We start from the raw sequence: 27,991 nt of genomic DNA on the forward strand, positions 1-27,991 counted from the left end.
CACCACTTAATATGGCCTTGCTACTCTGCTGGTCACTTTTGGAGATTTTCAAATTAATACTTTATAGGGATTTTCCCTCCCACCACTATAAAACTGAAATTTTTCCACTGACTTTCTTCTGTAAAAAGAAAGTTGGTGTGATGTTTCCATTAGGATGCTTTGCCGGCTACCGGTATATAATTCAGATTCAGATTCTTAATAGTGCGGCAAAGCTTTACTGAGTCACTCAATGTAAAGTGAATCCCCATAATAAAGATGTTGCTATATGAAGTCTGACTGATGACATTGATTGTTATGGACTTTGTCAAGCTCATAGCTGAGTATAAAACGGCATAATTATATTCAAAGTTGTTACAGAGAGTAGTTAATAATACGTGATTCTGAAGACAGCCAAGACTGGCTCAGTCAAAATTGAGCCACTGGCTCAAAGTGTTTATATTACGAGGACTTATGGGCTAATAATAGTTTGTAGCAGCCCCTACTCCATAAACTAAGGTTCGTTCTGTGGCATAAACCTTATACTTCTGGAGTAAGCATCCCCCTACTTCAACGTCTCTTTCACGGAGGAAGGGAAGTTGTGAAGACTTAGTTTAAAAAATGCATGAAAGGTAACATCCCAAAGCAGAACCACTTTTTCACTCAAATTATTGTTGTTTCCACTTTTTTAGTAATCCTCGAAGTAACTTTGGTTGTGTTCATCGTCATTGGTTACGGACGCATGAACTCATCACCACACAAGAAGTCCTTAGCAGATGACAGAACTGTTCCAACTTGACATTACTGCAAATACTGGTGAGTTATGACTTATTTTGCTAACTTTTTTTGCGATCAATTTTGTTGTCAGTACTTCAATCCCAACCCCCCCCCCATTTTTTGTCAATCTTGAACAGCCCTTAAGATTTGCCGTCTTCTTTTACCCAACCTCCCCTTCTTTAAATCTTGAACCGCACCCAAGAATTGACCCTTTCTTCAATCCCAACCTCCCCCCTTTTCTGTCAATCTTGAACCACCCCCAAGGTGTAACCCTTTTACAACCAACCTGTACTTCAATCCCAACCTTCCCCCATTTTCTGTCAATCTTGAACCGCCCCTAAGATGTAACCCTTTCTACTATCAGCCTATACTTCAATCCCCCCACTTTCTTCAATCTTGATCCGCCCCCAAGATGTACCCCTTTCTACTGTCAGCCTGTACTATGATCCCCCACTTCCTTTCAACCTTGAACCGCCCCCAAGATGCAACCCTTTCTACTACCAGCCTGTACTTCAATCCCCCCCACTTTCTTTCAATCTTGAACCACCCCTCGATGCAACCCCTTAAATTAACACCAGCCTTGGCCCAATTTCATAAAGTTATTTTGCAGAAAATGCTGCTCGTCAAATTTCTACGCTAAGCAAAAAATGAGTTGAGGGCACTAGTTGGATTTTTGGCTCGTTACCAGTTTCTGTCCAGCAAGATTTGTTTGTGCTTTATGCTTACAGGCTTTATGAAATGGGGCCCTGTACTTCAATCCCAAACAGCACCCCACTTCTCTGTCATATGTTGCCCTTTTCTGATAATAGCCTACCCCCCACCCCCCCCCCCCCCCAACAAAATGCACTGCACTTTGTTCATGTATGCTGAACCACCCCCAGTATGCATTCATACATCTTCTGACTGCATGCTAAGCCTAAGCTAAACCGACTCAACTAGGTATCTCACATTTTAAAAATGAAACAAGTTTTTCATTTTATTCCATCATGGGTTTTTTATTTGCATTACTTTTCCCAATACAAACTCAAAAGACTGAGTATAGTAGCTATGATGTGTACAATAATTTAACAAATAGATTTTCACTAAAATTACTTGTCAATTACATTCGAATCAGACAGATGCTGGTTAAAAATTCAAGCCTGATGTTTCATACCCAATGCCCAATTTCATTGAGCAGCTTATTTGCCCAAAAAGTAGCTTAGTACAAAACATTTTTCCTTTTAATAAGGTTACTATCCAAACTGCCTTGTCACATATATCCAATTTGTATCTCGTATCCTGCTTCCTTCTGCTTAGCAGAAAAATATTAACAATGGTTCAGTAGAAATTGACATTCCAAAAGTGGTACCCTTTAAAAAAAATTAAAAACACATATGCCTACATTTGTAAATCTGCCATGGCCTAAATCTGCCATTATAAAAATTTGTCATGTCATTTTGTTTATAATTTCAACAATAAAAACAACCTAAAAATGTATTTTTTAAAAGGCACTTTAACACCAAAGGCCCTACACAACTTTTAACTTGTACTGTGATTGTGTTCAGGCTGATAAGTTAGATCAGTGGTTCTTATAATTTTGAACTAGTTATTCTTTACTCTTGTGTTTCTGTTTATAGGTTCATTAAGATGATGAGGAGCAGCAGTTTCCTCTCAAGAGATGCACCAGGGCTTTGATGAGAACACTTAGATTGCAGCGTCATCATGAATTCAAACACGTCATCATCTCTTTACTACAAGCTGCTCGTACTTCAACTCTGTAAACTATTCAATACTAGGATAAGGTAGGCTTCTTTTGTTTTATTTATGAATTGTAAAAAGGTCTGTTTACAAATATACACTTTGACGGAGCTGCACTTTGACAGCATCAGCAATACACTTAAATTGCTTGCAGTCCAGGCCCCAGGCCAGGGTTGTACGAAAAAACAAGTCCCCACTCGGTGAGGCATTAGCAGGAAGGCTTGGACTATCAGCCAAGGCCAATTTTACTTCCCCGATCCATCCCCGACCATGTTCCCCCCTAGTCCTGGGTCCCCCTACATTATTAAAATTGTGCAAAAAAGCAATGAGGTAAATTTGTTGAAGTCTTACATTTTGTAAACAGACCTTTACTAATAATCAGTCCCTTTATTGCGACTGTTGATGTAAGGTACATTATCGATTAGTGCTGGCAGAAGAATATTTAAAGTTACATATTTATGCCATTTTGCTGGCAAAACTAAGTACAACAATCAACTCATACTCATAAGCAGAAAACACACTATGATTTGCAATGGCCACATTTCTGCTAAGCTGAAAAATAAACATGTGTTGCTACATGTAGAATTGCTCTTATCCAGTTTTTCCTAATTCATTCTCTTGGAGAGTGTAACTGTCCTACAAAGACCAATAAATGTTTGGGTTTATCGAACTCTCCAGCTCAGCTCATAGCGTTGCCAATTCTGAGGAGTTTATGCCAGGCGTACTTCTCCTGAAGTCCTTCTGCCAGCACACATCTGTAAAATGATTGAAAGACAATTAATTAGTATGTGTAGTATACAATCATGAATCTATGTGCAAAAAGTGGCTCATAGGTATGGGTGTATGGCGAAGCTTTGTCAAAGATCAGGTTGTAGTAGTTTGTCTAGTTTAGATTTACACACCAACGAAGCTCAATCGGATTTCAACAAATTATGTTCAGTTCTAAGATTTTGTACAATGGTATCAATTAGTGGTTTCAAGGTATGATTTTAGATTCTATCAAGTAGTAAACCACAAGGGAAACTGGCAGTGTAAATTGTAAATAATTTAGGGGTGAAAAAAAGAAAACTGACTAGAGCATGGTGTGAACCAATTACGGATTGAATTGTGCCGGTGCACAACTTAGTCAGCCAGCCCTATGTAGGTGGTCTCCCTATTATGTCAATGTTTGCATCGGATGCCGGTGCACAACTTAGTCAGCCAGCCCTATGTAGGTGGTCTCCCTATTATGTCAATGTTTGCTTCGGATACCATTTCTTGTTTCAAGCCAAATTCATTTTAAGTTGTAAGACGATCACTCTTTTTGATCCCAGTAAGCATGTATCCTATTTATTCTGTAACATAAGCAGAGACTGAATGGATTATTGAGTAATCGTACAAACTGACTGATCACCAATGTCAAGTATAATGGTTTTTTTTTCAGAACAAACTTGTTTTTGTATTCAGAGTTTACTTGATTGCTTTGGGAAATCAGTGAATTCATTCACATCATCCTGTTTCAGTGAACACACCAAATTAACAACTTTGAATTTGAGTGACCAAGAAACGCTAACATATCAGGCTTACATTGATTGCGACAATCAACACAAAAGCAAGAAAGATTTATTTCAGAGCGAATTAAACTTTCTGAAACTTAATACTCCATGAACTTTCAGATTAAACGGACAAGAACTACGGACTGAAGCTCTGTTGATGCTTCTGTATACAGCAGAGTGTGGATTCGAGTCCCGGTCGTTACACTTAACCATAATTGATGTGTCCTTCGGATTGGGGGTGGGGGTGGGGTGGGGTGGGACATGTTAAACCGTTGGTGCTATGTGCTGTGTAATGCACGTAAAAGAACCTGGTGCACTTATCACAAAGAGTAGGGGTTCGCCCCAAGTGTTCTTGGTCAGATTGGCTGCATATTACTCCACAATACCTACAGGAAAATACTGAATGGTGATGCGCATTCAGCATCACTAAGTGATGAATACGAGCGCTTTATAAGAAGCCACTAATACTATTATTATCCTTCTTAAAAACTTATTGACTAGAGTGCCCTTTCATTTGTGTGTGTTTGCCTACATGTAGAGATGAACAGGTGCAATTAGATTGTCGTAGTTTAAAACAAGTGGCGTAACCAGAGGGGCCCTCAAACTTTCCCAAACATGAGACGAACTTGGGAACAAGTCGTTTAAATGTCTGTTGCGGTGATAGTGAAACAGCTCTCGCGTAACCTTCATACAATACTGCTGTTTTGCGAGAGACTACTGCTCTCATCACTACTGCTTTTTTAATGACATGTTACAGTGAAATATTCTTTGAAATTATGTCTTTGCCCCCACTTGCCAACCCCCCCTATCTCTGGGGTTACACCACAAATGTTGTAAACAACTTGGCTACTCAATATTGTTATGAATTTTGTAAATTACTCACAGATAGAAATCCTTTGGTAACGTTTCAGATGCTCAAAGATCGTGTAAAATGTTGACTTTGCCCCCACTTGCCAACCTCCTCCCCCCCCAACCTCCCTCCCCAATCTCTGGTTACACCACAAACGTTGTAAACAACTTGGCTACTTAATATTGTTATGAATCTTGTAAATTACTCACAGATAGAAATCCTTTGGTAACGTTTCAGATGCTCAAAGATCGTGTAAAATGGTGTCTTTGCCCCCACTTGCCAACCCCCCACCCTCCCTCCCCTATCTCTGGTTACCCCAAAAACAATGTAAACAACTTGGCTACTCAATAATTCACATTGGCGCGTTTTTTTTACATTCGGCGTGTGCGCTTTCGTACGCGACTGCCCATTCGCGTCTTTCTGCGCTACACAACTTTAAAGAGTATACGTGCCTTTTAAACATGACGCAAATGACGCTCGCAGTTTGGACGCTCATCAGCAGATTGTGCGTTTACATTTGCTGCATCTTTTGGTTCGGTGACACATAGAAAATAACAAATGCACTATCATGCAAATAGCCGTACAATTGGCATACAAAATATCAAGCTTTTGTATTCGTTTGTACATAAACATTGATGCGCCCACACGGCTTCAAAACTTTATTGCCTGTATAATGGGGTGTTAGCGCTCTAGTCACATCAATATATGTATAGCTCTATGCATTTAACAGAAATCTGTAATAATAATAGAAAGTGCTTCCAACTTTGAAATTGTTTTGAACTTAAACCTTTTTCTTGTGAGAAAATTGTCTGACCAAGGTCCTATTATTGGTGAGCATTCATTGCTCACTCAAAGTTATTTATCCCAAAAACCTTTTTTGTTTGAAAATGTATTGAACATTTTAAACAACAGTTTGTGAGAAGTAATTTGTTTGCCAAGCAAGTGTGTTTAGCAACATTTTGTCGCAATTCCATGGAAGCTAAAGTTTGACAGCCACTGTTGAACAATGGCAAAAGACCATCACTTGCTACAAACTTAAATCTCCTGCCATGTTTAATTCACATGTTCACTGCAGGGTTACAGGGCACATCCCTTGAATGTCACATAATGCAGGTTTCTGTCACTAATTACTTTCTACTAGAGATGCATAAAAGGTTTTGAGATGTTAACAACACAATGATACTATGAAAAGCATTCATAAATACCCCAGACAGTTTCTCTACTCCTATTGGTGGAGAGCGCGTCACGTGGGGGGTGTTTAAATGGTTGATAATGACCAGCGTTTATAACTGGCTGGCTTCTGCGTATCAGACGCGCAAGATTATCACGCAGAATGCAATTCATAGCTATTAGCAACAGCGCGTAATCTACTTCGAAGTGGCAGTGCGCGCACGTAATCTATTTCTAAGCTTGCGTGCGCACACACAACCCACGCGCAACAGACTCTCCACAAAGGTTTTGATAAAAAAAATTTAAAACCTCAAATTTTAACCGGTCAAAGTGTCTGTAATTGTATTTTTGTAATGATTTTTAACAAAAGGGCATTTATGAATGGGAATAAAAAAGTAGTGACTCGTTCTTAAACGTCCGTTTAAACCTTGCAGGGTCGTTGCCATGCGCTCAAGACCCTCGCCCGAGCCGATCACACGTAAGAACCCGTCGCTACCCTTTTATTCCCTTATTAAAGGCACTAAACACTATCGGTAATTACTCAAATTAACTTGGTAACAAGTAACGGTGAGCAGTTGATAGTATAAAACATTGTGAGAAATGGCTCCCTCTGAAGTAACGTAGTTTGTGAGAAAGAACAAAAATTTCTCACTCAAATATTTGATTGAATTCAAGCTCGAATTTTGCATCTGAAAGCACATAACTTGTGCAACAAGGGTGTTTTTTCCTCCATTATACTCTCGCAACTTCAACGACCGATTGAGTTCAAATTTTCACAGGTTTGTTTTTTTGTGCATTATGTTGACATACACCAAGTGAGAAGACTAGTTACCAAAGGTGTCCAGTGCCTTTAAAAGTTACATTGAATGTTTTTGCATGCTTTATTATTATTATTTTCAACCATGACATTTGGTCATTGATATCAACATCCAAATAATATAAAAATGGTCTAGTAGCATGGAAACTGTTTCATGTAACATACATTATAGTATAATAAAATAATAATAATAATAATAAGACTTGTAATGCGCACATATCCACCCTGCTGGGTGTTCAAGGCGCAGTAAAACCAAACACAAAACAAAAAACAAAACACAACACAAAAGAAAAACAGACACAACAAAATATTAGTCATTGAAAACCTGTGACATAAGATAAGTTTTGAGAAGAGACTTGAATTTTGCAGTACAAAGACAAGATCGAAGATTAAGTGGTAGAGAGTTCCAGATGCGTGGCGCGGCTGAAGAAAAAGACCTGTCACCCCATGAGTGTCGAGACTTGGGTTCAATGAGGAGAAGCATAGAACTTGATCGAAGATTCCTTGATGGAGTGTAAACTTGAAGCAGTTCAGAAATATAGTGGGGAGCCTTGCCATTAAGAGCTTTGTGGACAATGAGCATCAGCTTGAAGATGATTCGTTGAGAGATAGGGAGCCAGTGTAGTTGTTTCAGAATGGGGGTGATAGAACACGATTTTCTAGACAGTGTCACAATGCGGGCAGCAGTATTTTGGAGCCGTTGAAGTCTGGAAATCTGGTTGTTAGGAAGACTGTAGAGAAGAGCATTTCCGTTGTCAAGGCGAGAAGTAACAAATGCGTGAATGACCTTTTCAGTGGCACTTTTGTCCAAGTACTTGCGAATCTTACCTATATTCCTGATGTGATATGATGATAAACGAACAATGTTGTTGATGTGTGGCTGAAGTGTCATTGATGAATCAAAAATAACCCCTAAATTCCGAGCTTTCAGCGAGGGAGCTATCCGAGCATCACCGATGGAGATGTATGGCACTGAAACCTTAGTTAACTGTTGACGTGACCCAAATAGAAGGAACTCTGTCTTATCATCATTTAACTTCAGGAAGTTTTGTTGTGTCCAACGTCGAATCTCTTGGATGCATTTTTCAAGTCTTGCAATAGATGCATTGGCGTTTTCTTGAGAAGATTTAAACGTGATGTATAGTTGAGTGTCGTCTGCGTACACATGGTAATTCAGATTAAATTTCAGGATGATGTCACGAATCGGTAAAGTGTATAGCGTAAACCACTGCGGGCCGAGTATCGACCCCTGTGGCACAGAGTAGTTCAAAACAACAGGGTCGGATATCGCGGTGCCAATACATACATGCTGAGTTCTATTGTAGAGATACGATTTGCACCATGCTAGGGCTGTGTCCTCTATGCCAAGGTGGTTCTGGAGCCGAGAGAGAAGGATGTTGTGATCGACAGTGTCAAAAGCAGCACTCAAGTCTAGCAGGACTAGTGCTGTAAGGTTACCATTGTCCATTGCAGAGAGAATATCGTTGCTCACACGGACTAGTGCAGCCTCGGTCCCATGGAAAGGCTTGTATGCTGACTGGAACACGTCGGACAGGTTGAAAGTATGAATGTGATCAGAAATACGTGATGAAACTACTCGTTCGATGACTTTTCCAAGATATTTTAAGTTTGCAACCGGTCTGTAGTTTTTGAATATCTCCTTGTCCAGGTTTGGTTTCTTGATGAGCGGCCTGATGTAGGAAACTTTGAGGCTATCAGGGAAACAACCGGAACTGAGGGATTCGTTTACAAGCTTAGTGATGTAGGGTACAAAAATATCGATGTTTTGCTTTATCATGGATGTTGACACTGGATCCAGCTCACAGGATTTTGAAGGAGATTTCATAATAACCCTTTGAATCTCAGCAACAGTCGCAGGCTCAAACACAGATAGTCTACACTCTGGTTGAAGTTGTGGCAATGTCTGCGACACGTTGTAAGGGACTGATGAAAATGATGAGCGGATGTCTGAAATCTTGGTGACAAAGAATTTCTGGAACTCATTTGCTAAGTCCTGGTCATTGTAAGTGGATGGAAGGACAGGGGTTTTGGGTTTGAGCAACAACTTACCAATTATCTTGAAAAGCTTCTTTTGATCTCCTGAAGATTCTTGTACTTGAGATGAATAATGGATGATCTTTGCCTGGTTGATCAAATTCCTAACTACTTTACATTGGTTGCGATATTCTTGTCGTTGAATCGCCAATTTGCCATTTTTCCGCCACTTCCGCTCCAGTTGACGACAGATCTTTCTCGCTGTACGAATATCATCATTAAACCAGGAGACTTCAGTTCGGACCTTGACTGATCTCGTTTTCCAAGGTGCGTATTTATCCAAGATGTCACTGACTGTACTCTCATATTGGCTGACATAGGAATCCAAGCAGTCGTGATCAACTTCTAGATTTGCTAAATGGGAGCCTATGTCACGGAACACTTCGGTAGGATTCACATGTTTCCATTGTCGGCTCTTTATAGTAACGGTTGGGACTTTGGGCTTGCACAGACTCAAGCTACACATGACTGCATAATGGTCTGATAATCCAGGTAGAATAACAAAGTTTGAGACAATTGGTGGGGAGATTTCACGAGTTATGACAAGGTCTAGGCAATGACCGAGACGATGAGTCGGCTCCTTGATATGCTGGGTAAGACCAAAAGCCTGAAGTAGATGCTTAAACTGGTTTGCATTGGTGTTGTGGATGTCATCAACATGAATGTTAAAGTCGCCTGTGATGATGATTTCCGATGGATGAAGCAGATATTCCAAAATCAAATTCTCAAACTCCCTTAGAAAACTTGAGAAAGTCACATGTTGGCCGTTTGAATCTCTTTCAGGTCTGTATACAATGACAAGGCGAACAGATTTAGAGTTTCCGGAAACTTCAGCATGAAGAGATTCAAAAGTTGTGTACTGGACGTCATTACTTTTCACAGAGACGGATAAAGTAGATCTGTACAGTATTGCAACTCCTCCACCAGTCTTGTGAGGTCTTGGGATGTGATGAAAGTAGTAGCCTGCAGGGGTACACTGACGACATGTTAAGTTGTCGTCTGGTCTCAGCCATGTTTCTGAAACGGCAACAAGGTCCAGATCTTTTTGCAGAACAAAATCAGCAAAATCGTCATACTTGTTACAGATGGACTGTGTGTTTATAACACAAAGGCTGAGTTGAGATTTGGCTGGAGTCACTGGTACTGGAACAGATGGGAGTGTAACTTCGGGTACGGGGGGATTATGAACAGTTCTACGGCGACCAGCTTTTTTACCACGATGTGTAGGTCGGTAAACAGTGCTGGGATTTACAAAAAGGCCAAGGTTCTGTAATGATAATGTACAGGAAGGCAGCAGAGTTGTAGCACGTGTGGATGGGGCATAACGGAGACTGAGAAGCTTGTTTCGTGAGTAGGAATTTGCAGATTTTGGACTAGCTTCTGCTGAGTTTGAGTTATTGACACCTTCAGGGCCGGGATTTACAGCAATGTCACCAAAAATCACAATTTCCAAATGAAAAGTGGCTGGGGAGTTGTCATAGTAAGAAACAGGGCATTTCAGATATCTTCGATGGTGGATGAGGCCTAGATGTGTCTTGGCAGGATGCAAGCACCAGACACAATTGATGCTGATGGAACAAAGCTGACCACAGATGAGTCAGTACAGTACAATGGTCTAGCAAGCAGGGAGAGAATGAAAAGGATACTTACCTCCATTGTCCCCAGATGGGCGAACAATGTCCATGGACTAGGTGGATGACTGCACAGGATGCAGCCACCTTAAGTGTGTGTAAGCTTTATACACCAGAATTCTCAACTGAGACAGTGAACAATTCCAACAGAAAAACACTATTTTCACAATTCAGATGACTCCAGGATACACAGAAAAGGTCCTGTAGATTCCAGGTGTAGTAACAAATCCAGTTGTATAAAAATAAGAACACAAATTGAGCAATATACTAAGAAATTAGCAAACAAACACAGAGCTGATTTGAGTGGCTGCTGTCAGGCGCTCAGTCAAATAATGGACTATCATTATTTAAAGGCAGTGGACACTATTGGTAATTGTCGAAGACTAGCCTTCACAGTTGGTGTATCTCAACATATGCATAAAATAACAAACCTGTGAAAATTTGAGCTCAATTGGTAATCAAACTTGCAAGATAGTAATGAAAGAAAAAAACACCCCTGTCACACTAAATCTGAGGTCTCGAAATCAAATTCGTGGAAAATTACTTCTTTCTCAAAAACTAAGGCACTTCAGAGGAAGCCGTTTCTCACAATGTTTTATACTATCAACCTCTCCCCATTACTCGTCACCAAGAAAGGTTTTATGCTAATACTTATTTTGAGTAATTATCCAATAGTGTCCACTGCCTTTAAATATGCATAATATGATTGAGTTTTTTAAACGCTTGTTACATAAGTACAAAATAAACATTTTTTTAACATTAACTGCAACTTGAACAAACTGTATTTTGTAGTATTCATGTCAAAAGTAACATTTTGACATGGGTATGTGATTTTTGTAAACTTTTGCTGTTTTCCCCAAATATGAAATGAGGTTTCTGTCCCACAATATTTAAAAGCTGTAGAGACTATGCAGTGTGCATGAGAACTTTTACTGACAACTGGTCTGATACTCTTGTGTACCACCAGGGGGACTTTAGCCTTCGTTGCTTCATAGATCCGCATTCAAAATGACTGGAAGGTTTGACCAGCCTGCGAATATCCCCTTCCAGGCGCTTCGAATCACGGCTCTACGAAGCTAGTGTCTAAGCCACGAAGGCCTTGACAAAAGGCTAGTGGGGCGGAGGAGTAGTTGCATTATTTCATGGTACATGTAGTCCAGTACTGCTTGAAGGTTGATTTCTACACTATTACCTGCAGTTGGATATAATAAAGGAAAAATATGGGTGAATGAATGAATGAGTGGATAGATAGACGGATGAGTGCATGTAACTCAGAAATAAAATGTCAATATTTTTGTTATTTATTAATTTAACTATTTATTTGCTTATCTAATTTCTGGTTGATTGATTATTTGTTTATTAATTGATTGGTTGTTTTGATTGCTTTATTCATATTTAATCATCCTTTTATTGATGTAAAGGTATTTATGTTGGAAAAGGAGTTAGTTTGATTAACTTTTCGTTGCTTGCGTTGTTATTTTATCAATTTGTCTGTTTATTTATTGACCTATTTTTTGTTTATCCATCCATGTTTTGATTTATTTGTTGCTATATTTCTTGTTACACGTACCTTTCCAACTATTTATTCATTTACTTATTGTTACTTTTTATTTATATTTTTTAATTAACAATTTGGTTATTTATTTATTTATTTGCTTGTCTAATTTCTGGTGTTTGTTTTTGGTTTTGTTGTTTCAAGTTGTGCTTTGTGTATACAGATTATTTATATTTACTTTAAATTATTTTTATTTTTCCAAAGAGAGTCTATTGTATAGTGAGTTTGCCTCCCTATCCTATGTGACTGGATTAACACGACTTTTCTTGTTTTTTTTCTTGATTTTTGTTTGTTTTGTATTTTGCGGGGTGATCGCGCGGAGTAAAAATGCTGTGATGAAGACAAACTATTAATTTTGTTCTCATTCCCTTTTTTCATCTACAGATGAACTAATGACGACAGAGATGCCTGGTCTTCAGTCTTTGTGGCTGCCCATCACACTGAGCAGAGATGTCTCAATCTCACATGTGACTTTCTCAAGTTTTCTAAGGGAGATTGAGAATTTGATTTTGGAATATCTGCTTCATCCATCGGAAATCATCATCACCGGTGATTTTAACATTCATGTTGATGACGTCCACAACACCAATGCAAACCAGTTTAAGCATCTACTTCAAGCTTTTGGTCTTACCCAGCATATCAAGGAGCCGACTCATCGTCTCGGTCATTGCCTAGACCTTGTCAGAACTCGTGAAATCTCCCCACCAATTGTCTCAAACTTTGTTATTCTACCTGGATTATCAGACCATTATGCAGTCATGTGTAACTTGAGTCTCGGCAAGCCCAAAGTCCCAACCGTCACTATAAAGAGCCGACAATGGAAACATGTGAATCCTCCCGAAGTGTTCCGCGACATAGGCACTCATTTAGCAAATCTAGAAGTTGATCATGACTGCTCGGATTCCTATGTCAGCCAATATGAGAGTACAGTCAGTGACATCTTGGATAAATACGCACCTTGGAAAACAAGATCAGTCAAGGTCCGAACTGAAGTCTCCTGGTTCAATGATGATATTCGTACAGCGAGAAAGATCTGTCGTCAACTGGAGCGGAAGTGGCGAAAAAATGGCAAATTGGCAATACAACAACAAGAATATCGCAACCAATGTAAAGTAGTTAGGAATTTGATCAACCAGGCAAAGATCATCCATTATTCATCTCAAGTACAAGAATCCTCAGGAGATCAAAAGAAGCTCTTCAAGATAATTGGTAAGTTGTTGCTCAAACCCAAAACCCCTGTCCTTCCATCCACCTACAATGACCAGGACTTAGCAAATGAGTTCCAGAAATTCTTTGTCACCAAGATTTCAGACATCCGCTCATCATTTTCATCAGTCCCTTACAACGTGCCGCAGACATTGCCACATCTTCAACCAGAGTGTAGACTATCTGTGTTTGAGCCTGCCACTGTTGCTGAAATTCAAAGGGTTATTATGAAATCTCCTTCAAAATCCTGTGAGCTGGATCCAGTATCAACATCCATGATAAAGCAAAACATTGATATATTTGTACCCTACATCACTAAGCTTGTAAACGAATCTCTCAGTTCCGGTTGTTTCCCCGATAGCCTCAAAGTTTCCTACATCAGGCCGCTCATCAAGAAACCAAACCTGGACAAGGAGATATTCAAAAACTACAGACCAGTTGCAAACTTAAAACATCTTGGAAAAGTCATCGAACGAGTAATGTCATCACGTATTTCTGATCACATTCATACTTTCAACCTGTCCGACGTGTTCCAGTCAGCATACAAGCCTTTCCATGGGACCAAGGCTGCACTAGTCCGTGTGAGCAACGATATTCTCTCTTCTATGGACAATGGTAACCTTACAGCACTAGTCCTGCTAGACTTGAGTGCTGCTTTTGACACTGTTGATCATAACATCCTTCTCTCTCGGCTCCAGAATCACCTTGGCATAGAGGACACAGCCCTAGCATGGTGCAAATCGTATCTCCACAATAGAACTCAGCATGTATGTATTGGCACTGCGATATCCGACCCTGTTGTTTTGAACTACTCTGTGCCACAGGGGTCGGTACTCGGCCCGCAGTGGTTTACGCTGTACACTTTACCGATTCGTGACATCATCCTTAAATTTAATCTGAATTACCATGTGTACGCAGACGACACTCAGCTATACATCACGTTTAAATCTTCTCAAGAAAATGCCAATGCATCTATTGCAAGACTTGAGAAATGCATCCAAGAGATTCGACGTTGGACACAACAAAACTTCCTGAAGTTAAATGATGATAAGACAGAGTTCCTTTTATTTGGGTCACGTCAACAGTTAACTAAGGTTTCAGTGCCATACATCTCCATCGGTGATGCTCGGATAGCTCCCTCGCTGAAAGCTCGGAACTTAGGGGTTATTTTTGATTCATCGATGACACTTCAGCCACACATCAACAACATGGTTCGTTTATCATCATATCACATCAGGAATATAGGTAAGATTCGCAAGTACTTGGACAAAAGTGCCAATGAAAAGGTCATTCACGCATTTGTTACTTCTTGTCTTGACAACGGCAATGCTCTTCTCTACAGTCTTCCTAACAACCAGATTTCCCGACTTCAACGGCTCCAAAATACTGCTGCCCGCATTGTGACACTGTCTAGAAAATCCTGTGCTATCACCCCCATTCTGAAACAACTACACTGGCTCCCTATCTCTCAACGAATCATCTTCAAGCTGATGCTCATTGTCCACAAAGCTCTTAATGGCAAGGCTCCACACTATATTTCTGAACTGCTTCAAGTTTACACTCCATCAAGGAATCTTCGATCAAGTTCCATGCTTCTCCTCATTGAACCCAAGTCTCGACACTCATGGGGTGACAGGTCTTTTTCTTCAGCCGCGCTACGCATCTGGAACTCTCTACCACTTAATCTTCGAACTTGTGTTTGTACCGCAAAATTCAAGTCTCTTCTCAAAACTTATGTTATGTCACAGGTTTTCAATGACTAATTTTGTTGTTTCTGTTTTTCTTTGTGTTGTGTTTTGTTTTTGTTTTGTTTTTGGTTTTACTGCGCCTTGAACACCCAGCAGGGTGGATATGTGCGCATTACAAGTCTTATTATTATTATTATTATTATTATTATTATTATAATCTATCCATGTTGAAGCCTTGATGAGTGGCCAGCAATCTGCTTTCTCTATTCAATCAACGTCCTTATTTACAGGTATGATATGTTGAGTTGATTGTCTCATTCCTTCACTTGACAAGGCAACAGAGGGCGCCATCACTTTTGCACAATTTGACTGTTGCGCAAAAGTGTGCGTTTGCATTAAATCACGCAATAAAGATTGCGTGCCACGATTACTGTGAGACCAGCGTGTGATGACAAACTTCGGAGGTACATGTACCTGCACAAAATTTGATTAATTATTGAAACTGATCGAGGAAGTTGAGTAAGTTGTGCCTTATTCATACAAGTGAACAATTTGCAAACAGGCAATTATTTGGCCACAATGAGCGAAAATCGAGTTGTTTACAGATATTTTAAGGCCATTGGTAAAGTGTGAGGATCGCAAAAAACGTGTATCATGAACTTCATCGATATATATGTACCTGTATGGAATTGTCGCCAAATTGCACAATTTTTTGAAGAGACAATCTTGAATATTATGCAGAATTCTATACCGAGTAAACAAAATGTGCAGACTATTCCCTCTGGTCACAGTTTAACTAACAATGCTGAGATGATAATTGCGCCACCTTTAAGTGTTCCTACTCCTGCCGATAGGTGGCGCTCTAATTAATGAGACATTTCAACTCAATATGACTCGCATTACTATACTTGTGTTGAACAAGCTGGCATGGTATTTGAAAATTCTGCATGGATGACTCAATGAATAGTTTACTCACAAAATGTTGAAATTTTACGCAAGTTCCTAAATGTGTTTTGTCAACTTGTACAGATGTACTAATGAAGGCTGCAGAGCTGTCTGATCTTCATTCATGAACAGCTGTTCATCAAACTGAGCCGAGGAGTCTCAATCTACCAATCAATGATGAAGTCTTTGAGAGTCTCCAGCAGTCTGCTTTGACAACTCAATCAATATCACATTTAAAGGTGCGAAATTAAAGTTGATATAGACAAACAAAACAGTTATGAATGATGTTTAAAAATATCATTCATAAACATGTTTTTTATGAGCTTAATTTCTGAAAACAAGTGACAATAAAATTACCCCCTCGTGTGATGGAAATTGCTCAGGTTGGTGGCGTGGTGTTAACGTTGAAAAGTAGATGTTCAATTTGCATCGGATAGAATGAATATTATACTCCAATGTGTTAGCACTGTACTATATACTCGGTAGTTTCCCCCAAGCTCTGTAGAAAAAAAACATGGGCATATTACTCGCATGGGATTCGAACCATCAACCGTTGCAATTTTAGAGCAGTACTGTTCAGCACACTGTTGGTAGACCTATGTTAACATTGGATAGTAGATTATGATAATTTGGCAAAATAACCCTTATGAGACCGTGGAGGGGTTGGGTTGGAAATGACATTCCTGAGAATTATTGACCAATTCCAGAAGTCTGGGCTGGGATGGAGAGCGTTCCTGAAATCAGGGTGACATTTTGGGAGGCCATGAACTGGTTTTGAGACTACTTTTCTCAAGTTGGTTTCAGAGAATTGCAACTCGTCGAAAGCATGGGGGAAAGAGAAATAATTCCTTGAATTTTAGCTAAACCCTACTTTTCATTGAGTTTTTACAGTGGTTTCACTGCAGAGATTTTCAGAGTGTCAAAGGCAAATCACCACAAAAAAAAGAATCTGGTGTTTAATTTCATTCTCATTGGACCTCCATGGTTCACTAACAGAGGTAAAAATTTGTTCAAATTCTCTGTCTCAAATGTATGCCCTCGGGACTATTGCTTGCAAGCTACATTTCTAATGGATCCCTCAGCAGTGTCACATTTCAGCTAGTTTGTTAAGTGATATTGTTTTTGTTTTCTTTTGAAGCTGTGGGCAAAAGAAATTAACCTTGAATTTGTTTCTCTTTTTTCATGTACAAATCAAGTGATCCAAACTGCGGTTGTCAGATCATCAGTCATAGTGCCGTCCAGATTATCAAATCATCAGTCATAGTGGCAGTCCGTGTCGCACAGAGCAGAAGTGATGCTGAAGCCTAGTGTCCAGCAATCTGCGATATGACAACTCATTCAACTTCCCGTCTACAGGTACAATACAAAATTGATGTTGATTATACAAACTGGTGGTCGAATACATCGATCCATTAGGCTCCGCCCATGGCACACGCCGGTGAGCAAGAACACATGAGCCTCTTCAATGCCATTCTGAAAAACTCTGTCGCGCACGCCAAGCATACGCGCACGCATGTTGGACTTTTGTTTGTGCAATGGGTTGTGATTGATCAATATGCAATGGGGTGGAGCTTAATGGATCGGTCTTTTGGCATAGTGTATCTTTCCTAAATCGCCTTCCACCTCTAGGACCCCCTGTTCAAATCGAGGACCCCCTGTTCGAATAACACCAGGGGGCACTATGTGGATTGGGTTATCAGTTTCTACCTGTGACTATGTGGGTTTTCCCTTGAATAATTTTCTGGCGTGTTCCTCCCAAATCTAAAACTGAAACTTCACTCCTCATTGGGTTCTTGGGTATTACAGTGAAGTTCTAGGGTAGTGGGTTCGAATCCCACCCGAGGAATCTGCTGTGATATTTGTCACAGGACTCTGGAAAGTACTGAGTATACAGTGCAAACACACACCAGTGTATGGGTACAAACCAAACTTAATATTCTTCTGCTTCTTTTTTTGCGGATGCAAATTTTTCATTTATTATATATCGTTGATGTACCTGCCGCCAAAACATAGGATTCGAACTGCCTCTAGCTGCCGGGCAACCTTGATAGTCTAGTTGGTATGACACAGCTCTAGAATAGCAAGTTAGGTTGGTTCGAATCCCACACAAGTAATCTGCCTGTGATATTTGTCACAGGACTCTGGGGTAAGTACTGTGTACACAGTGCTAACAAACAACGGTGTATGGGTAAAAACCAAAACTTATATTGGAAGAGATAAAAAATAAAAAATTCTAAGGAAAACCCAACGATTCCTCGGTAAGTATATTGTATAATTTGTAACTAGTTGTAGAATTATTCACACTTTCCATTGTGTGTAGAATTGATCACACTTTCCCCATGAAATTCTGCACTTCCCCTGTGTTTTGAATTTCTTGCACATCCAACTTGTGTTGTGAATTTCTCCCACTTCCACTGTGGTGAGTTGCTCATACTTTCATCTTGTGTCGTGAATTATCAAGTTTGTAAACTGAAATGTTGTCTAGGGCTGAGTTGGGAGAATGTTTCGCTATCTATTCTAGCACATTAATTTCGCTCATTCAACGTAGATGTATGCTGATGTATGGAGTTGACAAAGTTGGTTGCCATATAGTGGAGCCAGCATGGGAACTTTTCCCCACAGGGGTTTTTGCCCATCTCATATATCAGCAATCAGCAGGCATGCAATATCTGATTTGTATGGTTTTGGTTTTCTCAGCCATTAAATTTTTTTTAAACACAGCACAAAATCTTGCTGTGCCTTGTCTTCTGGAAATGTCAAACCTTTTATCAAAATATAGAGTTGCATGACTGAAATAAGGACATTTTAGTGTCTAAATTCTTACTAGTCAAACAAAATTTGACTATTTATTTATTAGTTTAATATTTTTGTAGATTATTCAACGTTTCGGGTGTGCCAGGGTGACTCACACTTCCTTTGTGTGTTGCGTAAAGACACTTTCCCTTGTATTACTCTGAGTTGCTCACACTTCCTTTGTGTGTTGAGTACAGACACTTTCCCTTGTGTTACTCTGAGTTGCTCACACTTCCTTTGTGTGTTGAGTACAGACACTTTCCCTTGTATTACTCTGAGTTGCTCACACTTCCTTTGTGTGTCGAGTACAGACACTTTACCCTTGTGTTACTCTGAGTTGCTCACACTTCCTTTTTGTGTTGAGTACAGACACTTTCCCTTGTGTTACTCTGAGTTGCTCGCACTTCCTTTGTGTGTCGAGTACAGACACTTTCCCCTTGTGTTACTCTGAGTTGCTCACACTTCCTTTGTGTGTTGAGTACAGACACTTTCCCCATGTGTTACTCTGAGTTGCTCACACTTCCTTTGTGTGTCGAGTACAGACACTTTACCCTTGTGTTACTCTGAGTTGCTCACACTTCCTTTGTGTGTTGAGTACAGACACTTTCCCTTGTGTTACTCTGAGTTGCTCACACTTCCTTTGTGTGTTGAGTACAGACACTTTCCCTTGTGTTACTCTGAGTTGCTCACACTTCCTTTGTGTGTTGAGTACAGACACTTTCCCCATGTGTTACTCTGAGTTGCTCGCACTTCCTTTGTGTGTTGAGTACAGACACTTTCCCTTGTGTTACTCTGAGTTGCTGTTAGGGCCTCATCCAAACCCAATGAAAAACTCACAGAGTTGTGCAAACACCTGTGCCTGTTGGTGGACCCCCTCGGCTGCCTGGAACAAGTGATGGTCCTGCGGGCCCGGGTGCAATGGAAGGTATGTTCTTTGTTCAGTGAAATTCTTTTAGATGCACAACTAGTGTTCTCCTTCACTGGTGTAATGCCTTACAAAATTTGACGAGCTAGAGCGAGCATTTTTGGAAGCGTGCATTCTTACTAGGGCCTGAGCTGCAAGGTAGTGGTTTGTCCCTAAAACGTTCTGGTTGATCTCTCAAGACGTCGGGATGAGGGCCCCTTATTATTTAGCCTTTTGTTGGTCACGTCATTCTTTTGTTTTTGAGTAAACAGGTTTGTACTGGGGATCTTTTGAGATCATCAAAGGTGCTTTGAGATGTCTTCGTTTGAGCCAATGGAATCTGGACCCGGTGGATGGTAAGGACTTCTATCCAGTTGATGATATGAGGGCTGGAGAAACATGCTCTGCTTGGTCATGCCACTTTACATCCAAAATATCTAGTAAGAACACCAATTTTATTGCCTTTTGATACCAAAGATGACATTGGATTCCTATAATTTGTAGTTGGTTTTGAATTGGTTGTTTTAAGAAGAGGTCAAAGGTCAGGTCTATGTCAAGGTTCTTAGGGTCTGGTCATGGTCAAGGGCAAATTACTGCAGGAGATCACAGATTTAGTTTTCAAAGCAATGCTAAACAGAAATTTTATCATAAAAGTTCTCTAAAACTAGACCACACTAGATAGAACTAACTCATTTTCAAAGTAGCGTCTCAACAATTTTTTTTATAATAGATGTTAAATTCGCATCGGGGATAAGGAATATTAATTTTGGTTTTTACCCACAACTCAATATGAAATCACTGTATACTTGGTACTTTTCCCCCGTGAACAAATCACATGCATTAATACTCCGGTGGGATTTAAACCACTGAACCTTTCAATTCTAGAGTAGTGTCTTACAAGTAGACACCTATCTTTTGGCGGTGGGTACTGCAATGATATAATAGATGTTATATTTGCATCGGGGATAAAGAATGTATTTTGTTTTACCCATACACCAATGTGTGAAAGTACTGTATACTCTGTACTTTTCCAGAGACCTGTGAAGAAAAAATCACAGGCATTATAACTCCGGTGGGATTCAAACTCACAAGCTTTTTCAAGTTCAAGGCACATCAATGGAATTTGTCAGCATTCAATCTGTACTAGCTAGGGGTGTGTACTTGTTCAACTCAATCTTCATTTTGTGTCAAAGGTCGTAAATTGGTCAGCCACAATTTAAATCATTCCATGAAAGGTCAAAGGCCATGTTAAGGTTACAAAGTGATCAATTTGTCGCAAGTTTTGTAGGTAAAATTACAGCACACAGATATCTGGCATCAGGTTATAGTTGCACACAAGCATTAGTCTTTTTTACCAGCGATGTTTACAATAAAAGTTGTGAACCTATGTGTTACCCAAAACTGAAGAATCAAAATAAGTTTCTGTCACAATGAACAATAAATTTTAAGTAAATCTTTTACAAAAATTGAAATTGTTTAGTCCCTCATTTTGTTTGATAATAATTTGAGGGGGGGGGGGATCAAGCATTGTCGTGCTTTGATGCTAAGACTAGTTCAGTGCAAACCAAGTGAAAGTATTCAATCAGAAACTTAAACTGAGGAAACAATTGTACCCTAAATTGCAATGAAATTTAGTCCTTCATTATATTAGATAATAGGAATGTTTCTGAAATAAGAACTTTGATTGGCTGTTATTTTCCCGCTTCTTTCTGGATCCTTTCCTTAATCCCTTTCCCCCTCTCTTTTTCTATAAATGGATATGTATTTGTTTGTACTTGTCTTATGCCTCTGAAGAAGGTCCGGATTGGATCGAAAGCTAAGGCCATCTACCCTATTCATTATAGATAATAGGAACAAACGTACAAAAGTTACCTTTTATTTTAATACAGGGCCAGCAATGTTTTCATATGAACCAAGTGAAAGAATTCCTTTTAAAAACCTTCAATTTAGGAAACAGTTGTATCCTAAATTGCGGACAGACAAGTGTTGTCATACTGTAAGGTCACTAATGTGTCAGTGCAAACAAAGCGGAAGTATTTCCTTCAAAAACAAGTTTACAATTTAGGAAACAGTTGTTCCCAAGTTGCAAAGAAATTTGTTCCTAATTTTATTTAGTCCCGATCTACAAAGCCAACGTGTAAATGTAACTAAAGTCAAAGTATTCATAACAAGACTGCAATTTAGGAACAGTTGTGCCCTAATTGCAAACTATAATAGTCATTTTAATACATATTATATCGAGGGGGAATTAAACGTCACAAGTTATTCCATGTCAAGGTCAAGTTCAAAAATGGTTGATGCAAACCAAGTAAAAGCATCCCTTATCAAATTTTGCTTGAAAATGCAACAAGGCGTTAGCCTTGCATCCTCATCAAATTTTGCTCAAAAAAGCATCAATCTTTAGCCTTGCATACTTATCCAATTTAGCTCAAAATTGCAACAAGGCTCTTGCATACTTTTTTTCTTTTTAGCCTTGCATACTTATCAAATTTGGCTTGAAAATGCTACAAGGCTTTAGCCTTGCATACTTATCAAATTTTGCTCAAAAATTCAACAAGGCTCTCTCATACTTATCAAATGTTGCTCAAAAATTCAACAAGGCTTTAGCCTTGCATACTTATCAAATTTTGCCCAAAAAAGCAAACAGATTTTATTCATCATTAGTTACAGTGGTCTTTTTAAATTGTTTACTGCTCATATCATTAATTTTCTCCCAGCACAAATGCTGAAAATCTTAGGGTTACAAATAACTCAAAGGGGTCGACATTTCTAGTTTAATTCAAATACTTCAGATCTTGTTTAAACTTAGCTGTGTTCAAATAAAGGTCATTACGGTCAGTTTTGGTTCTAGTTTAGGATGGTAGTCGTTAAATCAATCCAATGTCATCTTTGTTATCATTTATTGGCATGTATGTAGTGAAAAAACATCACTATTCGCCGAACGTAAACTGTTAACAAAATGTGACGTTTATGTGAATACGTCAAGTATTTTTCTCAGAGCTTTTGGTTGATACATACGTCAACACTCATCAACTTTGATTTAACTTTGTTATTAATCAAAGTTGGTCAAAAACAAGTTCACTTGTAGCCATTTTGTCAGTCGACTACATCTGAATGCCTAAATTGCAGCCCCATGGAAAGCAAGGGGGAAATTAGTGGCCATTAGAAATCGTTTCTCCAACCAGCACATCATCATCTGGATAGAAGTCGTCATCATCTGTCGAGTTAGGATCCCATTGGACCAAGCGTCGACATCTCTTGGCACCACCAGTGCAGCTTGGTTGCAAGGCAACAATCGGTGAAATCTTAGGCCCTTGAGGGCATCAGTTCATTTAAGCAAGCAACAACTACCTTCTGCTCAACACTTGCATCTAAAACAAAGCGCAACATTGCGTCTAGCTCGTTACTTTTTGTAAGACATTACAACATTGAAGTAGACACTAGGAGTACATCTAATTGAACTTCACTGAACAGAGAACATATCGACCATTGCCCTTGGGCCTTTAGATCATCACGAGTTCCTGTGGCGGTTTCAGTTATCCGCAGTGTTCAGTTTTCCGGGTGACGTAGTCGGACATATCAACATGTTGTTCGAACGGTTTTAGCTTTCCGGCGTCTTCAGTTTTCCGGGTGACCTGTCAGATACCGCCGCGAGTACCCTGGCGAGTACTGTAGCTCTCTCAGCAGTGACCCCCAAATTGTTTATATTACGATTCTTTTCTGTGTAGTCACATAATCTCTTGCCCCATCTTTACATGTATTCATGGGTACAACTTTAGGCAGGTCACACTCTGCTTGCACAAAAAAAACCTCATACGATCCACGCGTTTGCCGCATAGTTGTACTCGACTCGTGGACGCCGCCATGACAGCTACCGGAGGGTAACGGATGACTCAATACGGCACTAAAAATGGACTACTTTCGCTTTCTGTGCGCAGGCATCGCATGATGTCATGCTACCGTATTTGGTCATTCGGAAAACTGAACACAGCGGAAAGTTGAAACCACCACACCGGTGTTCCTGGTTGTGGCTGCTTTATGCGCCGTAGCACCTTACCTTGTAAAACCCTTATAAGGTGCTAAATAATTGGGTCTCAGAATTCATCACTGCAATAACCTATCTTTCTGATAGTTTGTATATACTCAGCGCCTTGAGTACCTTGTTTGGTAGATACGTGCGCTATATAAGACTTTGATATCATTATCATTCATTTAATTACAACAACAAACACTGAACACTATGGAAGTGAAAGTCGGTTCCATCTGATTGATTGTGAAGTGTACTGTACTGTGTTGTACTACCAAGACCCCTGCAGGGAAAAGTTTCCGTATGGCGCCACCACTTTTTCATTCGAAATAAAATAATATAGTATCTAATTTACCTGATTGATATATCCCTTTTTGTAAAAATGAGTGAAAAAGTGGTGGCGCCATATGGAAAGTTATCCCCATGCAGTATTACTATTAGGGGCCCTGCACTCATTCTTAAAGTTAACTATTTGCAAAATGTAATCATTTTAAAAAATGAGTGCAGAGCATCAGTTACTCAGCTCAACTACCAGCTCAGCTAGCTGGGTCAACTAGTGGACACCAACTTAATAGTGAGTGAGTGTTGTCGAAATTATGAATGTACTTTGTAGCATTTTGCTTTCTCCATGTTTTACTTTAACTTTAAGTTTATAATCAACACTCTAAACCAACACGAAAGAAGGAGCCAGTACTACTGCTGTACTAGGTAAAATCAGGTAAAATCCAAGCGAATAAACCAGCTACCTCTTCATGCAAATCACTTCAAAGTTCAATTCAATTAACATTTTCCAATTTCCATAATCGATGCTGGAGCAGAGAGCACACGTTTTGCTTTTCGGGATTTCCAAAGAAAGAACTTTCTCTTTAAGGCACCACCTTCACAAACTCTGTAGCACGCAACAACCATGCATATAAGTCCAGGTACCAGACTGGGCATATATTTATATCTGGCGGGGAAAACCCGTAAAACAAGGGGCTGCACACTCAAAATAATACGGGTAAGTTTGTGAAAATATCAACGAATATTTTGGCTCTGTTTGTACAATTCAAAAAGATAGTTTGGTGATTTAGAAAGTATTTCAATAATAGTACTACTATTAATAGTGCCACCCCATTGCGTCACCTTTAAATAAACTTCCATTTTATTGTTTTTTCAGAAAGCATTGCGAAAGTTCCGTTGGTTATTGCCGTGATGCGTGTGTGTACGCCGTGTAGCTAGGACGGTGGTTAACAAAAACACAACCACTAGAACTCGCATTTTTCAAGCATTTTCAATATTTAAAGGTAAGTTTTGAGCATGTTTTTTAGGTCATTTGTGGAGGGGGAACATGGAGGTTTTTGATGGATGTTTTAGTCCGTTTTCCTTCTTTCTGAAGCAATCCGATGGTTTTTTTTTGCTCTCTCCGTCGGTAGTCTACGCAAATTAAAAGAGACCACCATTTTGGTCGCGGTTTCATGTGGTTGTTGTTTGTTATCATCCACGTTTTGGGGATCAAGCCAGACATGCGACTTCCGGTCGAATGCTAAAATGGGAATGAAGACACTGACAGTTTGTTGTTGTTTTTGTTTTTGTTTATGTTCTTGTCTTGTGTGTTAGGTTGGTAACTGTCAGATAAAAAGGATGTTCACATTAGCCATTTTCTTTAATGACGCTTTCCCATAATTTTCTCAAATATATTATCTTGCTTTCTTCAGACCTGAAGTCCCATCCACTATTCCACGCAATCGACTGGAAGCAAATCAGGGAGACAGAAGCCCCTTTCATCCCAGCCCCAGATGACAGAACGGACACCACTTATTTTGACGGTAAACAATAGTCACAGTATTTTGTTTTCACCATACACATAAAATTTGATTTGAAGAAATGCAGACTTTAAAGGCAGTGGACACTATTGGTAATTACTCAAAATAATTATTAGCATAAAACCTCACTTGGTAACGAGTAATGGGGAGAGGTTGATAGTATAAAACATTATGAGTAACTGCTCCCTCTGAAGTGCAAAGTTTTCGAGAAAGATGCAATTTTCAATGAACTTGATTTCAAAACCTCGGGTGTAGAATTTGAGGTCTCGCAATCAAGCATCTGAAAGCACACAACTTTGTGTGACAAGGGTGTTTTTTCCAAATTTCATTATTATCTCGCAACTCCGATGACCAATCAAGCTCAAACTTTTGCAGGTTCGTTACTTTATGCATAGTTGAGATACACCAACTGTGAAGACTTGTCTTTGACAGTTACCCAAACAGGTGTCCAAACAGAAGAAATGCAGACTTTAAAGGGCAAGTAAACCTTTAGTTTATGGAACAGTTTGACTGTTTAATCCTTTAAAATGTAGGTGTGCACAATAAGACTGACATTTTCAAGGGTGGTCAGGTTTTTGAGATATCGCTGAAAATCCAGAGAAAATATGTCAACGCATGAAGGAAATTCCCTGATGGGAATACACATACTGAGAAGCGTCACTGCTTGGCTTAAGAAAAAAAAAACGTCTTTCGAATCGAAAGTGAAATGTAATAATATATAATTAATGGTTTAGTTATTCAACAATATTTAAAAAAGACACTGGCAGTAAAAGAAACCTGAATTGCGGTCTTAAATTCACAATTGGTCAGTTAATACAATAATAAGATAGTTTCATGTAATACGATTAAAAAACATAAAAAATTAAAATGCACAAATGACAATAGACCACAAAAGTAACATGGCAAAAGACACAGAATTGCACAAAAAACATAAAAATCACAGAACCATCCCTAACCAGATCTGGAAAGCATCGCATATGAACAACAGTTATAAAAATTAAACAAAAATAAACAAACAGTTGAATGAAGATATGATTAAGCCGACGTTCACAGTGGCCGACTTCCTGACAAGAGGAATAAACTAGCTATTGGTTGTTGATGAGGTTAACTAGTTTCCATAGTGCTTTATGTATCCCAATCCGCTGTAGGCTTCTGACCAAAGGTTGTTATTGCCACTAATTTTAAGAGTGATTACCAAACATAACCCTTTCCTTGAACCTGATCATTTAACAGCTCTGTAAAGGCAGTGGACACTATTGGTAATTACTCAAAATAATTATTGGCATAAAACTTTTCTTGATGACGAGTAATGGGGAGAGGTTGATAGTATAAAACATTGTGAGAAACGGCTCCCGCTGAAGTGATGGAGTTTTCAAGAAAGAAGTAATTTTCCACGAATTTGATTTCGAGACCTCAGATTTAGAACTTGAGGTCTCGAAATCAACCATCTAAACGCACACAATTTCATGTGACAAGGGTGTTTTTTTCTTTTGTTATTATCTCGCAACTTCGATGACCATTTGAGTTCAAATTTTCACAGGTTAGTTATTTTATGCATATGTTGAGATACACCAACTGTGAAGGCTAGTCTTTGACAATTACCAATAGTGTCCACTGCCTTTAACAGGTTACTTGTCCGTCTCCCTTTTTTTGTTTAGCTCGGAACAACATGCAGCATCTCCAGATGTCTTCTTTTGCACTTTGACCTCTTGAATGCAATCCACAACCCATCAACAGAAGTAATGAAACTATTCCAGGATGGTGGTCAACTTGGTCCAGTGGTTAGACTGCAGGACTTGCAATCACAAGGTTGTAGGTTTGAATCCTACTAAGCTAACTGTGGTCCAGTGGTTAGACTGCAGGCCTTGCAGTTACAAGGTTGTTGGTTTGAATCCTACTAAGCTAACTGTGGTTCAGTGGTTAGACTGCAGGACTTGCATTCACAAGATTAAAGGTTTGAATCCTACCAAGCTCACTGTGTTTCAGTGGTTCGGCTGCAGGACTTGCAATCACAAGGTTGTAGGTTCGAATCCTACCAAGCTAACTGTGGTCCAGTGGTTCGACTGCAGGACTTGCAGTTACAAGGTTGTTGGTTTGAATCCTACAAGCTAACTGTGGTTCAGTGGTTAGACTGCAGGACTTGCAATTACAAGGTTGTGGGTTCGAATCCTACCTAGCTAACCACCAATTTTATAATGACTAAAATAATTATTGTCCGCTATTGTTACTGAATCACTATTTGCCCATTGGTTAGACTGCAGGACTTGCACTCAAATGTTGTAGGTTCAAATCCTACCAAGCTAATGGTGGTCAGTGGTTAGACTGCAGGACTTACAATCACAAAGTTGTGGGTTTGAATCCTACCAAGCCAACTGTGGTTCAGTGGTTAGACTCTAGACTTGCAATCAAAATGTTGTGGGTTCGAATCATACCAAGCTAACCGTCAAGACTTGCAATCACAAGGTTGTGGGTTTGAATCCTACCAAGCTAACTGTGGTTCAGTGGTTGGACTGCAGGACT

At 39.4% G+C, this 27,991-nt stretch overlaps 1 long non-coding RNA gene across 2 annotated transcripts; it reads left to right on the forward strand.

The window, feature by feature from the left end:
• The first annotated feature begins 582 nt into the window (after window positions 1-582).
• Window positions 583-27,315, forward strand: LOC117291953. 2 transcript variants are annotated; one of them, XR_004519228.1, is made up of 5 exons: window positions 583-792; window positions 2,370-2,534; window positions 24,826-24,952; window positions 25,364-25,474; window positions 27,130-27,315. It is a non-coding gene; the product is annotated as an uncharacterized LOC117291953 (long non-coding RNA). The 2 variants fall into 2 exon arrangements; XR_004519227.1 differs by lacking the exons at window positions 583-792; window positions 2,370-2,534 and adding exons at window positions 16,038-16,181; window positions 17,139-17,298.
• The last annotated feature ends 676 nt before the right edge of the window (window positions 27,316-27,991 follow it).

The sequence above is a fragment of the Asterias rubens genome, chromosome 6, assembly GCF_902459465.1.
Source record: "Asterias rubens chromosome 6, eAstRub1.3, whole genome shotgun sequence".
In the NCBI taxonomy this organism is placed as follows: domain Eukaryota; kingdom Metazoa; phylum Echinodermata; class Asteroidea; order Forcipulatida; family Asteriidae; genus Asterias; species Asterias rubens.